We start from the raw sequence: 16,013 nt of genomic DNA, 5'->3' as shown, positions 1-16,013 counted from the left end.
TTGTGATGAAAGACATCATAGCTTCAAATTTATGATTGAAGTACCTGCATACATTCACAGGATCCAAAGAACACAGTTCTCCAGGTGTCTTGAATTCAATGTTTTCAATATTTCCATTTGCTTCTCGTAGAAATTCAAGTAAGTCTTCCCAGCCATACTCAGCACAGCTCAGAGTGAGGAACCATGTCGGAGTTCCTAAGTTCCTCAGCATACATTTTAAATCACCATGACGACGATACCAATACTCATTAGTACCACGCTGACACGCCATGAGATTAATTAAGTGAGAATCCAAAATACTATCTTGGACATTAACTTTATGCATAAAGTCTCTTGCCGAGATATTTCGCATCTGTATACCACTTTTCAAGATGTGGTTCACTGCATATGACAGTCCAGACAGATCGCTTTCAAACAGGAGATGAAACAAATAGGGAATGCATTGACGAAACCTAGGATCTTCTCCATACAATCGTAAAGTCCGGTATTCAGACGCAGGAATTTGATGAGATCGCTCATCATATCTTCCTCCTCGACCTGTGGGAAATAGCTGTGGGAAACACCGAGCTTCCAAACTTTCCTCCCAAACACTAATGGGACTCCCTTTGGCTTGTTTCATTTGAAACAACTCAATAGCATTCCCCATGACTTCCTTGGAATGCAATGGATGAACACTATAATGTTCATATATTTCTTCACTTTTAGAGGCCTCTACTTTCTCAATTTGCCCAGCACACAAATCGCTATCCTCTTCATCACTTACTTCCTCTTCTGCAACATACACATTCTTATAATACTTATTATTTTTCTTCAAATACACTGTTGCCTTTTTGACTTTCCTAACATCCACTAAATCTTGCCATATTTTCTTATTCTTTGTCGGAACCCCATTAACCAAGATAACCAGAGGTTCCTCTTCCACTTCTTCTACTCCAATTGTGTTAATGTTTTTATTCAAATCTAAAGGCAAATAAACAACTCTTCCCTTTAATCCTCTCTGTAAATCTGCTGGAGGCAACTTCCCTGTCTTTGGCTCCATTCTTACAATAGCCTGAAAGGGATGAATACTTTGAATCAAAATAGATTCATAAGTATTTAAATCCTTCAATTCAGAAGGAATCTCAACCAATTCAAGATTATTATGAACTGCCCTAGCAGGCATCTGGTTTTGGTTTAATTTATTACAACAATAAGTACACACACGTTGATCCGATCCCAAATCAAAATAATTTTCTACCATCAAGTATGTGGCAAAATCCTTCCATTCACTATTATTTTCCCTTTCACTTTTTGCATATAAATCCACTACCTTAGTCTGATTCTTATAATAAGTACGTCGACAACAAACACAAGTGAAATTAGGCCTCTCACTTGATTTCATCTGAAACGTGGCAATTTCCTTCTGAAAATTATCTGTACTGTAAACCTGTACATTATCTTCCACATTACTCTCTACTTCAGGGTCAATTTGAACATTCTCATCTTTACTACTAAAGTAACAAAACTCAATTTCTTCACAAATATTCTTCACATCTATTTCAGAACCATGCAAAAGAGCAGCACATAATTGTTTAAGCATAATTGCTGGACTCTTTGCATAATACAACATTCTCACTAATTTTCTCACTTTATTATGATGCACTGCTAGCATCCTGAAATGATGAAAAACACTCTGGCATACTCTCCTGGAAAGACAAGCCTGTGAATGACCACGCAAACCTGTTATTTGTCTCACTCTGCAAGGATCTAAATCTTGCAACAACTTCATTTTCTGCTTCAAACTTTTCTTATTAAATGTCCGTATAAAATCACAAAGCAAATTGATGGAAACCTGTCGCACACTGCAAATAGAACTACACTTCCAACTGTACACAGGACCCTTAGGACGTCTTCCTAAAACCTCATCACTTAGCGCCTCTTCTGTCTCTGTTGTCACAAGTTGTTCTTTTTCAACTGGAGAACCATCCTTCACTTCATAAGCTCGACCACTGGTGTCAACTGCAAACACCAAATCATTATCCTGAAAATAACTCTCCTCATTAAAAAATGCCTCACAACTAGAACTATGCATCCATTCTCCGGAAAAAACTTCACAAAAGTTAGTACGATTTACTACTCTCTTCCATCTACTTTTAGTTTTGAAATCAGAAATTACCTTGCTTAGTTTCCTAATTCTATTGATTACCAAAATAAACAACTTTCGCTTAATTTCAAAAGCATGATCAATAATTTTCTCTACATTTTTCTTCTTCTTATAAAATGCCGCTTTCTGTTGGCCTTTTTTTTAAATATTTTTCAATAAATTAACTATTATCCTATTACGGAACATTCGATGTCGAATGTCCCTAAACTGTTCTTTCCTTCTACTATCATGCACAGAGTTATCTCTTCCTCTACCAGTAACATTTTTGATGGGTCTCTCCTTTCCATTTAAATTGCTTTTCTTTTTGAGGACTGAAACATTTTTTGGAGAAATACTTTTTTTATGACAAATATTTCTTAAGAATGATTTCGTGCTCTTACCCGGACCTTTCTTGGTGTTTTGACAAGTATTTGGGGAAGAGGACTGCTGCAATAAAACATCATCCTGCTGTCTTTGACGTTTTCTCGCCTTTCTCATTCTGTTTTTTGTAGGCATTTTCCAAACTATGAAAGAATCTGCAGTTGAATCTGTGGAAAAATGTATTAAAAAATGTTATTAACCACTATTACCAAACAGTAAATGAATAACAGTCATCAAAAACTTAATGCCCTTCTTATTATTTAACATAGCAAATCAAGGCATATGACTGAGTATAATGTTATTTTTCTTTTTTAAATGGAAAGCGTTCTTCATGGTGCAAGTTTCTTGTAAATACGCTCCCACCTGCGAAAAGGAACTTAGCAATGCAAAGCTGCTTGGGTCCCCAGTGTCTGTCAACATTCTAAACAGTCCGGAGCGGCCGCCATCTTATCTCTCGGTAGGATCGAGAGAGAAGAAAAGGTGAAAAACGAAGGGGAAATTTAATAAAATGGGGTAAAGTATACCCCAGTTAACCCCCTAGGAATGTTGTTGGAATTTTTTAAAGGGTCCCCTGAGGAAAATAAAGAAATATACATTTTTCACGATAGAACCGCTTCCCAAACACCGAACTGGTCCGCAAACTGCACGAGAATACGCCATTTTGTGCGTCGTTTTAATTAAATTACTAGGAATAAGGAGGTGCGGGAGACGTATCCTATTTCCTTATATTTTCTGAGAGTGGCTGAGGAGTCTCATATATGTTGATACATGTGTTCCAGCGACTGTGCGTGAGCTTTTTTTAAATTCTTGCTGCGTGACGTCTGTTAACGTTCGATTCGAAGGAAATCAGGAACTGTTGACCACCAATTTCTCAGTACGATAAAATCTTTCGAGATATATTATCAAGCCTGTGCGCTAAAATTATCGCCGATAAAGCGGCGACAATGGGCTTGATAATATACTCTGTGAAATTCCAATCGAAGCCCATTTTAGATGTCTTCACATCTAGCATGTACTTCGATTGGAAATCCATAGAGCATATTATCAAGCCCATTATCGCCGCTTTATCGGTCGTTTTCGGCTGATAAAGCGGCGATAATTGAAGCGCACAGGCTTGATAAAATACCACATTGTTATAAATGAATCCTTATTGAGACACAATGTCTGCGCCAATTTGCCTTTTTTACAATGCCACAATTTTGTCGTGCACGGCAGCCATTTTACATGCCAGGCTGGTCTCAGCCTATCACCTAGCAAAGCGAATGTAGGGAAATATTATCAAACCTGTACACTAAAATCTATTATGGCTGAGATACCCGCCACCCCCTCTCAACACAATCCCCAAAGGAGGGAAACCGGAAACAGTTCTTGAAGTTTTTGGAAGTGGGAGGGAGTGACCCTCCCGGCCGTATTTATTAAAACAAAAAATTAAAACATTTAAACATTAATGTACAATTTCATACCACATTGCGATGTTTGGCTAACCTTAACAGATTCTCTAATACAGAGGTTCTCCTAGCCGAACTATCATCCTACAAAACATTTACTTGAAATATTGAAATTGTACATCCTAACGTTTAAGGGCCAACGGCAAGGTCGTAACCGGTGTCAAGATCCCTAACCAGACATAACCCCCCCACTTGGGAGGGGCGACAGCACTGAGGCGTACTCAAGTGCAACTACTACCAATTTCCCTTGACTTGACGGGGGCACTTATCAACTCGACGCCAGTTAAAGGTCGTTCGAAGACTCGTGTGAGGTATCTAGAAGGTATCGTAGACCTCCCCCCAACCCCACACAACTTACCGCATCTGCCGTCGCAGATGTCACTGGCCCCGGGAAATTCCCCAGGAGGGGGCTGTAACCCCTCCTACACAGGAAGGGGCCTTGACCGCCTTTCCTCTTCTTTCGGCGACCCATCCTTAGAAGGGACCGCCTCCCCGTTGAGGGGCCAAAGGCCACCTCCCCCGAGCGCTCCCATCCGTGTTGGGTGACGCCCACTCATAGGGATCTTCCAATTAGTGCTCACCGATCATGACCTTACCGCCACAGGCCGGATAGTTGACCGGCTATCCGGACCCCCCACAAAACTCCTACCTAAAGGTCATGTTTCAACGATTTTAACCATGCTAAGAAGTCTCCTAAGAGTAACTCATTCCCCACCCAAGACAAATGCACACCATCCCCCAAATACATACTGTCATCATTAATGCAGCTATGAGAAATAGAATGCAATGTCCTGGAACGGAACAACCTACTCACTTTATTGTTAAGCTTTCTAACAGAATGGTTCAAAGCAGGAATAGAGATAGCCCCCCGCCACACCTTTCGTGGAATCAAATGGGACCATGCAATCGTGCACCCCGGAACTCTCCTCGCCAACCAACTTACAGTGGAAAGCATTGCCTCCAGGAGTAGTCGTCTACCGATGGTGACCAAATCATTGCCCCCAACATGCACTATAACTATAGACGGCGGTGACCTTGTCCGCCCTAACAAACCCTCGAAAAATGTTTGAAACTGGTCAATACAGAGACCGCCCCTTCCGTAGAAGGACATCCTGTACCCGTATTCCCCAGCTACGTGAATCATGTCACCTGCTTTGAATACGTCTGCGGCACGCCTCACGTATGAGTGGCCCACGACCCACACCTCCTTTTTCACAGCCGGTGATGTCTGACCGCTGGCCCGGTGTAGGGTCGACTGCATAGTCCGCCCCGCCTCGTAGGCTTGCGTAACTGAAAACCAAACAAAAACAAGAAGCGTGAGTACATTATTACAGCTTCACAACATGTGCAACCGCACGTATCTTTTATAACAATTGGAGGACCAACGCCCCACTCGTTTCACTTGCTCAACATTCAGACCCCTGGCTGTAGCTTCCGTAGCAGCCCCTATCCGAAAGGAATGGGTCCCAAATTCGCCCGGGTTCAAGCCCGCAGCGGCAATTGACATCGCAAGCACCCGCTGAAACTGAAATTTCGTCAGTGGGGTGGCGTCAGCGTGTCTTAACAAAGTCCCCCCCCATGATGCCACCCTTCGTGCTAGGTAATCCTCTAAACACTTTACCGGACATATGGAGGACCCAGGAATCCTGCGTATGATGACGCAGTCACCCATCCCATCTTGATCAGTCTTGGACTTTACAAAGGAGACAGTCATTGTTTCTCCCCTGATCTGAACGTGTTCCTGGCACAAACCCCCTGCCACATCCAGTTTGTTCCTTGCAACTAGTTCGCTTACCCGCATTGCTCCGTGAAATGCTAGCGTAAAAGCGGCTCGGAACAGCACCGCCTCAAACTGAGATGAACATGTGGCCGGGAGTGTGGCCAACAACTGGGACAATCTATCCAAACCTATCGGGCGCCTTTCATCTACTCTGCGACCCTCAAGGCGTTGCCACCCACGCAGCGCTTTCTGTACGACGAAAGACGCTGTTGGGTCCTGGATAGCGTGTGCCCTGGCAACAAAGGAAATGGCAGCACGATGCCTCTGGGCCGTAGCCACCGATTTCCCAGCCCTACGTAAGGACATCAGGAAATTCACTACCCATTCCTCGTGACCCCAAAGTCGCTCTCTATCACTCCCCAAAAAGGCTAAATAGGCCCGAAACGCCCCTTCGTATGCCTTCCTCGTCCTTGGTGCTAGACTCTCTCCGACGAGGTGACGAAGTTCGGGGCACCGAGAGACCAGAGAGCTTCGGGAAAGGGTGCCGGCTCTGGGTCCGCTGAGGGGAGGAAACCCGAAAAAGCCTGCATTTGAAAACGAGACAGTGCGTCAGCCGCCTGATTCATCACCCCTGGAACATGCTTTGCTCTGAATAGCACGTGCAATTGCATACATAGTAAAACAATTTCCTTAAGCAGTCTTAAAATCAGTTTACAACGTGCTGCCTGACTATTGATGCACTCGACCACGGTCATATTGTCAGACCAAAATATGACCGAGTGATCTTTGAACCCATCGGGCCATGTTCTCAAGGCCACCAAGATGGGAAACAGTTCCAGGAAAGCAATATTACTCGTCAGACCATTCTCATGCCACCATGTCGGCCATCTTTGTGCCGACCATTTCGTGCCGAAGATGGCGCCAAAACCTATGCTTCCTGCCGAGTCTGTCCATAGCCCCAGCTCTTCAGAAGACACGGCTGGTTCATTCCAGACGATTCTACCATTGAAGTCCGCCAGAAATGCTAACCAAATACGCATGTCCTGGCGGATCTCGGCCGATAGTCTCGTGCGATGATGGCACTCTTTAAGGCCGACCATCGCTTGGGCAATTGAACGGGAAAAGGGGCGGGCCATTGGTATTACCCTCAGGGCAAAATTCAACTGTCCCACCAACTGCTGTAATTGTTGCAGCGTAACTTTTGATGCATTTATACACACTTGCAGCGCAGCCCTGAACTTCAACACTTTCTCAGCTGGCAAACGGAAACACCCTTCAATGGAGTCCAACTCGATCCCCAGAAACTCGAGGCAAGTCGTAGGACCCACTGTTTTACCCGGCGCCAATGGCACACCAAACTGTTTCATTAACACACAAAATTCGGCCAAGGCCCGGCCACATTCAAGATCCCCGGCTGCCCCAAGAAACAGAAAATCATCAAGGTAGTGCATTACATCTTGGAAACCTGTTTTCTTTGTGAAGACCCATTGTAGAAAACTACTGAAATTCTCGAAATAAGCACAGGATATAGAGCACCCCATTGGCATACACCTATCCATGTAATAACAACCCTGAAACATGAATCCTAGGAGACGCTGGTCGTCTGGGTGTACCGGGAGCAATCGGAACGCTGACTCGATATCTGACTTCGCCATCAGCGCCCCGGGCCCCAGGCGATTCAAAATGGCTACGGCCTCATCGAAGGATGCGTACCGCACCGAACACACTTCTGGATCGATTGCATCATTTACGGAAAGACCTCGTGGAGCTGATAAATTATGAATCAGTCGGAACTCACCGGGGTCTTTCTTGGGGACTACCCCTAAGGGAGAACAAACAAAATTCTGGACCGGGGGTACACTAAACGGGCCGGCGACCCGACCTCGAGTCACTTCTTTCCGGATCTTATCCTGTACTACGGTCGTATGCTGCAGGACGGAAAGTTGATTTTTACACTTTTCCACACCCTGAAAGTCCCCTACCGGGATGCGGAAACCATACGAAAAACCGTTCCGCAGCACCCCAGCAGAAGTACGATCCGGGTATTCACTGAGCCAGGGAATCATCGCCAGGGTATCAATCGGGGTAGGTAAAGGCGCCCCTCGGACTATATTAGACCTGTTTGGCACCTCCTCTCCCCCCATTATCACCCGTTCTGGCTCTGCACGAGGACTCAGGATGGGACGACCCACAACCACTACATTCATGTTTGAATTTACATGATCCCTGGGGTCTAGTACATTTACCTCTGTTGAAATTAAAGCAGAAACCCCTTTTTCCGGTATTGCCGGCAGGTTTCGAGTAATCGTCGGCACCCGTACCTGATCGAAAGGGCGTCCCCGCATATTGCCGGGAGGATTCGCCAACATTACTTCCCACCAACGGCATTTTCAACATTCCTGACTCCTTCATTTTATCCCAAGTCAAGGAATCATAACAATCCCAGGTTAAACTTTTATTATGCTCCTTTTCCTTTCTGAACAGATTATCGTAACAGAACCAATGATTACCCTGGTGCGATGTCGAGTACCCCATGATTCGTGATTGATAGATTGGGAACTCGGAAAGCAACTCAGGTCTACGTTCCCCCAAGATTGATGTAAAGATTCCCCAAGCATTGCCCCAATTGCCGATATTCTCATTCACTTTAAAGGCGGCCATTTTTGCGCGCCAAACACTCGGATGCATGAGATCCTTCTGACTCTTTACATGCTCTACCTCATAATGATCAACAAGCAATGAGAAAATGTTCACATACTCCCCCGCCCAAATCTTTTCCTTAATTGCCAAAGGAACATGTTGCCCCAACTTATCTCTCCGAGAGGGTGTTGACTCATCCCTCGCGATCGGCAATGGCCGCTTACCTGCACCTGACGCTGCCTCTGTGGTCGCAATCGTCCCTGGTGTCTTGTCCCCTACTGCAGCCGGCACGGGCACCTTGGCTGCTTCCCGTTTCTCACGCAATTGCTTTATCAGCGCCTGCGCCTCGACAGCCGTGGCGCCCTCGTTACCTTTACCCAACCACGCTGCCAATTGTGCTGCCAGCTCGGGCGGCATATCATCCTCGGACATGGGGGTGACCACAACGGGAATCGGATTCCCCTCCTCCGGCACGGGAGTTGGAGCCTCGAGCGGGGCACTGGGACCCGGGATGTCTTCACCCGCTGCCCCCCTCCTGGGCCTCTTGTTTTTCCCTCCCGGGGCTGCTCCCGCCAAAGGACGTTTTGGACCCCCTTCCTCATTCTTGTCCACCCGCTTCTTTAGCTCGGACATCTCCTTCATGAGAACACGCAGCATCTGGTCAGTAGTCATGCGCTTTCCCACTTTCTTCGGCATTCTCCAACAAAGTAACTGTAAAACAAACAAGAACGATTAAAACGCTCAAAATTGGCTCTTCGTTCCGTCTCGAGCTCACGTGCAGCGAGGAGGTGCAGCTTCAGAGCACAGGAACAAGAGGATGTCTTCTGGTCTTGCGTCCCTTTTTATCCATCTTCAGGCCGGGCGTAAACCCGCCCCTGCCTGCCCCGAGGGCGTGGCCGGCCGCGTCAGTGTCTAGGCCAGCCCACTCTAGGGCGGGAAAAAGCGCGCCCCGGCTACGCCGCTTCGGGCATACCAGCCGAGACGCGCCTCCCGCCCAAAATGGCTTCCCGGGGGGATCGAGGCACTCTGCCATACGTTCGGGGGGACCGAGTGGTCGCCCCTTTCCATTCTATATCACTACAGACAAAGCCACAATTTAAAAACACAGCTTTCTTCATCATTTTCTCCTTAGCGATAAAAAGCGGTAGCAATGCATGAATATCACGCTGAAAAGTCAGCGATATTCATGCATTATCCTGCAAATGCTCTTAGCCATGTTATCCACCTCCTATTGGATAACATGGCTAAGAACTGCTCGCAAATGCGAAAAAAAACGGTCGCAATGCATGAATATCACGCTGAAAAGTCAGCGATATTCATGCATTATCCTGCAAATGCTCTTAGCCATGTTATCCACCACCCATTGAATAACATGACTAAATACTGCTCAGAGCCCCATGAGGAACGCTTTCCATTTAAAAGAGAAAACATATCATCATAGAAAAGAATCGTTTTTAAACACAGCATATAAATCAATTGTATACCTGCATTCAAGAGGAAATGACTGAAAATGTCCTTGAGACACACAAAAGCGTTTTCTGGAATACCCTTGCACCATTTTTCCGACATTATTAACATGGCTATGTAACTCCCATAATCAAAATCTAAATTTGCCAAGCGCAGGTGAGAACGTATTTACAAGACACTTGCCCCATGAGGAATGCTTTCCATTTAAAAATGAAAAAATAACATCAAAGACACTCAAATGCCTTATAAATATGACCCAAAACAACCTATGAAACTCTAACAGTACATATCCAAAATTTAATTGTTTTCAAAATGGTTTTTAAAAACAACATATCTGTTTCAGCTTACATAAAAGACCATGGAATGCGCTTCATATACAACAATACCTTGAGTTACTACATGCCGGAATCCTACACCGAATATGCAAATACAATTTCTCAAAGAAACAAAATCTATTTCTATATCACTATAGACAAAGCCACAGTTTTAAAAACACAGCTTTCTTCATCATTTTCTCCTTAAATCATTCTATTCTATATCTAAAATAAATAAATCTTTTCTCACCTTAGCAAATACTTTTTGAGTTTTGAAAACAGTCTCAGAAATACACCAAATTGTCTTCAGCAGAAGAAAAACGATGCACTCCAGAGGCTGCAGCTATTGAAAGCACAGAAATACAGATATTCATTTCACATATCTCTCATATTAGCCAATCATAACTCTTCCCTCACTTTTTTCAAATCAAAACCCTTCCCCCCCTCTGCCCTCTCTGCCTTTTTTTTGCTTAGCAACGACCTCCTGAAAGACCTCTCATGTTTGCAAGTTCACACAACAATGTTTCAATTGAACTCTGAACTCTCAGTGCACCTGCGTATCCAGTGCAATCTTTCATTAAAAGTTTCTTCCTTGACCATTGAAATTACATGTTTCAAGAACACATCCATGCACCCTAACTTTCTGTTTTCAGAAATGGAAATGCGCCAATCACTGCTAATGAATAATTAGCATTGGAAATCCACAGTTTTTTTTCTTTACAAACTCCTACTGTTTCAACTGCCCTTTCATTACCACACTTCATCTGACTGCAGCACAACCTTCTCCCACCATGTTTAACGTCTGGATTGTTGGACATAGTTACATCCACTGGGCTCAAAGGTATGCTGACAACAGAAATTTACACAACCTCAATTTACAGGATGTGGAAATTAAATGGTTGGGCCAAAGAGGATTAAAATGTCACCAATTGATACCATTGGTGAAAACCTTTATGCATTTGCCAAAACCTGACCTCTTAATAGTGCACTGTGGAGGAAATGATTTAGGCACTATGACTGGGGTTGGTCTGGAAATGCTTTTAAAGGACACCTTTGAGCAATTAATGGCACTTTTTCCTCAAACTGCCTTGGTATATTCCAATATATGCCAAAGACAGAAATGGAGGTGGTCCAACCAATTTGGTCCACAAATTGAGAAAGCGAGGAAGCATGTAAACAAATCTGTTTCAGCTTTCATGAGAGACCATGGAATGGGCTCCCTGTACAATAATAACTTGCGTTACTACATGCAAGATATCTACAGAGGAGATGGAGTTCACTTCTCAGATGAGGGCAACAGAATTTTCATTCTGAATTTAAGAATGTGCATTGGTACCTACTTATAAGTACCTAAATGGAACATAAACCCAAAAGCTCTTCTCAGAGCTACCCTTCATCTGATCACTCACAATTAATACTTTTCTCTAACTTATTTCTGTAATTTTCAACAAACTACGCTCAAAGAGCGCTACCCGGTACGCGAACTGGAAGCTAACCACCCAAAATTATTTTAAAAATGTTTTTTCTCCGCACATATGGTCCTCCTCAGCCACCCTCAGAAAACCTGGGGGGTCAAAATACTTGTACCGTGTCCCCTTCTACCCTTTCTGAACATTATTTAACCTCCATTTTATATGTTAATTCGACCGAAACACAAAATGGTGGACTCCCGTTACGCTTCTAGTTCGCGGACTAAACTGCTTCCCGGGAAGCGGCCCAAAGAAAAGGTGGGAAAGTAATTCAAAGAAAAAGGACTGGAGACACTCTCACCAAATATAGATTAACTCATACTACATAACAATCCCTTTCATTTTCACAAATTTGATTGAAATTCCATTTAGCCATTAAGCCTGTAGACCTCTCTAAATACCTTGAGGTAAATTACTTCACAAAACACATCTGAAGTGTTGGAATTGACAACCAATAAAAATCTTACTTTCATTTTCTACTTTTATTACCTGATATTTGATTGGTTATATACCTAAATATATATAAAGGAAGAGAAGAAAACACAGCCATTTTGACTGCTACTTCTTGTTGTACATCACATTTCAATACTTACCTAAGACTTCAACTTGTTTCTGAAGGTAAGTTGTATATTGAACACTATAACTTGATATGGTAGACTTTTTCTGATACATATACACTATCCCTCTGTAGTAGTAATGGATTTAGATAGACTTCTCTGTTATAGTTAGGAATGGAGTTAGGCTTCTCTTCGTTAAATTAGATACACTTTTTTTATAGTCCTATTTCCACTCTGATACTATACACTGCCAAAAGAAAAATTCACTGATAAAAACTACCTATCTAAAATTAATCCCAACAGTGCCCAATCTCTACTAATATATATTTTCTTATTCAAAATTTCAGGCAAAATGGAAGGCGAACAACAAGTTTCATTTTCGATTGAACTGAAGGAGAGCAGCCAAGACAAACTTGATGACTTTATGGATGACAGTAGAGACCACGAACTTCTACAATGTGTTGAAGCAGTAGACAACTTGCTTCAAAATGAAAAACAATTACACCCTATAATAAATTATGACATTTCTGACAATGAAATGTTAGAAAATTTAATAAAGTATGAAACACAATCATAATAAAAATAAATAAATAAATAAAGAAAACAAAAAAAAACTAACAAAAACAACAAATATTTAACATACAGTATTAAAAAAATCTATCATTCTTTTATCCTTATAGTACGCTGCCCAGAGCGCTACCCGGTTCGCGTACTAGGAGCTCACCACGCATAAATAATTTTTTTTTTTTTTTTTTTTTTTTTGCCCTGCAGAAACCTTTTACAACCTCCACATAAAACCTAGGAGGTCAGGGAGGATCTACTATGCCCCCTTATCGAAATTTCCCCCTTTGTTTTGGCCTCCTCTTATCTCTCGATCCTACCGAGAGACAAGATGGCGGCCGCACCGGACTGTTTAGAATGTTGACAGACACCGGAGACCCAATCAGCTTCGCTTCGCATAGTTCCGATAAGCGAAAAGTACGCGAACCGGATCGCTGCCCGGAGCGCTGTTACAGATATATATCTTGATTTAAACGTTAATTTCTCAAAATCCACTGAAGCACATATATTGAGACCTAGCAAAGGCACATCGGGCTAACAGTCCCTACAATTTTGCCAAGTTTCGTGCAAATCCATTCAGCCGTTCGAGCTAAAAGTGAGTCCAACCGCCCTATGGAAAACTCAATGTTAAAAACGCGTTTTGGGACCCCCCTTTTTTCTCAGGCCCCCCTTGACGAAACCCCCCCAAATTTTCAGGGGCTGCTCAGAAACAAAATGTGCCATTTTCCTGAAAATTTCAGCCGATTCCGTCCACAAACGCCAAAGTTATTAGGCATAGAATTTTCAGAAATCCCATAGGGAAAAAATCCTAACTATATATACCTACTGGCGACCGCCAGTAGGTAATATATATATATATATATATATATATATATATATATATATATATATATATATATATATATATATATATATATATTATATATATATATATATATATATATATTACCTACTGGCGGATATATATATATATTACCTACTGGCAGTCGCCAGTAGGTATATATAGTTAGGATTGATTTTTTCTCTATGGGACTTTTGAAAATTCTATGTCTAATAACTTTGGCGTTTGTGGACGGAATCAACTGACATTTTCAGGAAAATGGCACATTTTGTTTCTGAGCAGCCCCTGAAAATTTGGGGGGGTTTCGTCAAGGGGGGGGCCGAGAAAAAAGGGGGGGTCCCAAAACGCGTTTTTCCCATTCATTTTTCCATAGGGCGGTTGGCCTCACTTTTAGCTCGAACGGCTGAATGGATTTGCACGAAACTTGGCAAAATTGTAGGGACTGTTAGCCCGATGTGCCTTTGCTAGGTCTCAATATATGTGCTCCAGTGGATTTTGAGAAATTAACGTTTTAAAAAACAGATATATCTGTGACAGCGTCCCGGGTAGCGCTCCGGTTCGCGTACTTTTCGCGTAACGGAACTTTGCGAAGCGAAGCTGATTGGCTCTCCGGTGTCTGTCAACATTCTAAACAGTCCGGAACGGACGCCATCTTGTCTCTCGGTAGGATCGAGCGACAAGAGGAGGAGAAAAACGAAGGGGGAATTTAATGAAAGGGGGCAAGGTAGACCCCTCTTGATCCCCTAGGAATGATGTTGGGGTTATTAAAGGGTCCCGTGGGGCAAATTAAAAAAAATTGATTTTTCACGGTAGAAGCGCTTCCCGGTTCGCGAACCGGTAGCGAAACGGGAATTCGCCATTTTGTGTTTCGTTTTAATTAAATTACAAGATGGAGGAAAAACAATGTGGGAAATGGGTATAAGGGGGTACGGGAGATGTATCCTGACCCCCTATGTTTTCTGAGGGTGGCTGAGGATGCTCATATATGTTGATACATGTCTTCCAGCGGCTGCGCGTGAGCGGATTTTTTTTTTTTGCTGCGTGACGTCTGTTAACGTTCGATTCAAAGGAAATCAGGAAGTGTTGACCGCCATTTTGTCACTGCGAGTAAATATATTGTTAAAAATAATTGTTATAAATGAATCCGTATTGATAAACATTGTCTGCGCCATCTTGCCTTTTTTCCAATGCCACACTTTTGTCGTGCACGGCAGCCATTTTAGATGCCTTGACCAGACCCACTCTCTGCACGCCGCCGATCCTCAGCATGGCTCCCCACCCTCGCAAGCATCTCCCCCATGCACTGGTCACCCACGCTCTCTCTCTCATGCATGGGCCATAAACCTCCCCCCATCTGCGCTGCTCTTCCCTGAGAATCACACCCCGTGTCCGCCCGACACCTCCCTTTCACCCTATTCACTACTGCACCCATGACACTCCTCTCCCTCTGTGTCCGATTGTCCAGGTCGGTCCCAGGCTATCACCTAGCCCTGCGGATGTAGTTTATGGCCCCAACTGTAAAGAATCTGTAAAAATCGTTTTTTTTGCGTGGGGAGCGCCCGGTATGCTTTTGTGCAATGGGCGATGGTAATCTAAATGATGAGGAGAGGGGGGGGGGCAGCGTTCAAAGCACATCAGCGTGCATAAACACGAAAATGTTTTTATCTACCACGTACTTGACCTATCTCTCTGAGATGCATTCCCTTGTGTTTCGGCAATGGTAGTCTGTTCATTACATAGATCGCCCGAGGGCGGTAGTACAGACCGTGCGTAGGAAAGGGTCAAAAGCCAGGGTTATAGGAGAATGTAACAAGCGAGCCATTTAATTGAAAAAACTAAACGTGCCAAACGGTTGCAGGATCATTGAATGTTGATTTTATAATTGAAAGTATAACAGGATCAGTTACAATAAAATCGTCCATACGCACACCATGGGCGAGTATCATGGGTAACATTACTTCGAAGCTTTATTAATACAAAAATCAATAATGAAAAATCGACATCAATAGGGTTGTTCGTATTCCCAGTCAGTACCCTTCCCCGCCCGCCATGGGCACAAAGACTTCATACATCCCCCATTACGTCAAGGCTAAGTAACTAGAATGTCATAAGGAGTTGCAAGTCGCTCCCATACTGGCGCCATTTTGGTCGAGGCCAGGCAGGTGCAGAGTATAGTTCAATGTCTCCAATAAGTAGCGGCAGGACCAGAATCCCTTTCGGCAGTTCTGGCTTCGTCATTACGAGCACTAGAAAACAAGACATTCTGGGCAATACCACCCTTGACGCAGCTCTTTATGCTACAAGATGGTGTCTTCCATTCAGAAAATATTGTTGGCAGCATTTTGAAAGGAAAGATAAACGGCCGTTCTCCTAGTGAGTCTCACATTGTTACATTTAGGAAGAATGTTGAAGAGTAGTATGTTGAAAATCTGAAGCCATTGTTCTACAAACTCTCAACCAGCCTTGGATGGAAAAATCCTGAAGAATGTACAA

At 43.5% G+C, this 16,013-nt stretch overlaps 1 protein-coding gene across 1 annotated transcript in view; it reads left to right on the top strand.

The window, feature by feature from the left end:
- DDAH1 (dimethylarginine dimethylaminohydrolase 1) overlaps positions 1–16,013 on the top strand; it is a 629,612-nt gene that overhangs the window by 556,284 nt on the left and 57,315 nt on the right. The gene's annotated exons all lie outside the window — the stretch shown is intronic.

This window comes from Lissotriton vulgaris, chromosome 1_1 (genome assembly GCF_964263255.1).
Source record: "Lissotriton vulgaris chromosome 1_1, aLisVul1.2, whole genome shotgun sequence".
Lineage (NCBI taxonomy): Eukaryota > Metazoa > Chordata > Amphibia > Caudata > Salamandridae > Lissotriton > Lissotriton vulgaris.
This window is presented reverse-complemented; position numbering and strand designations above follow the sequence as displayed.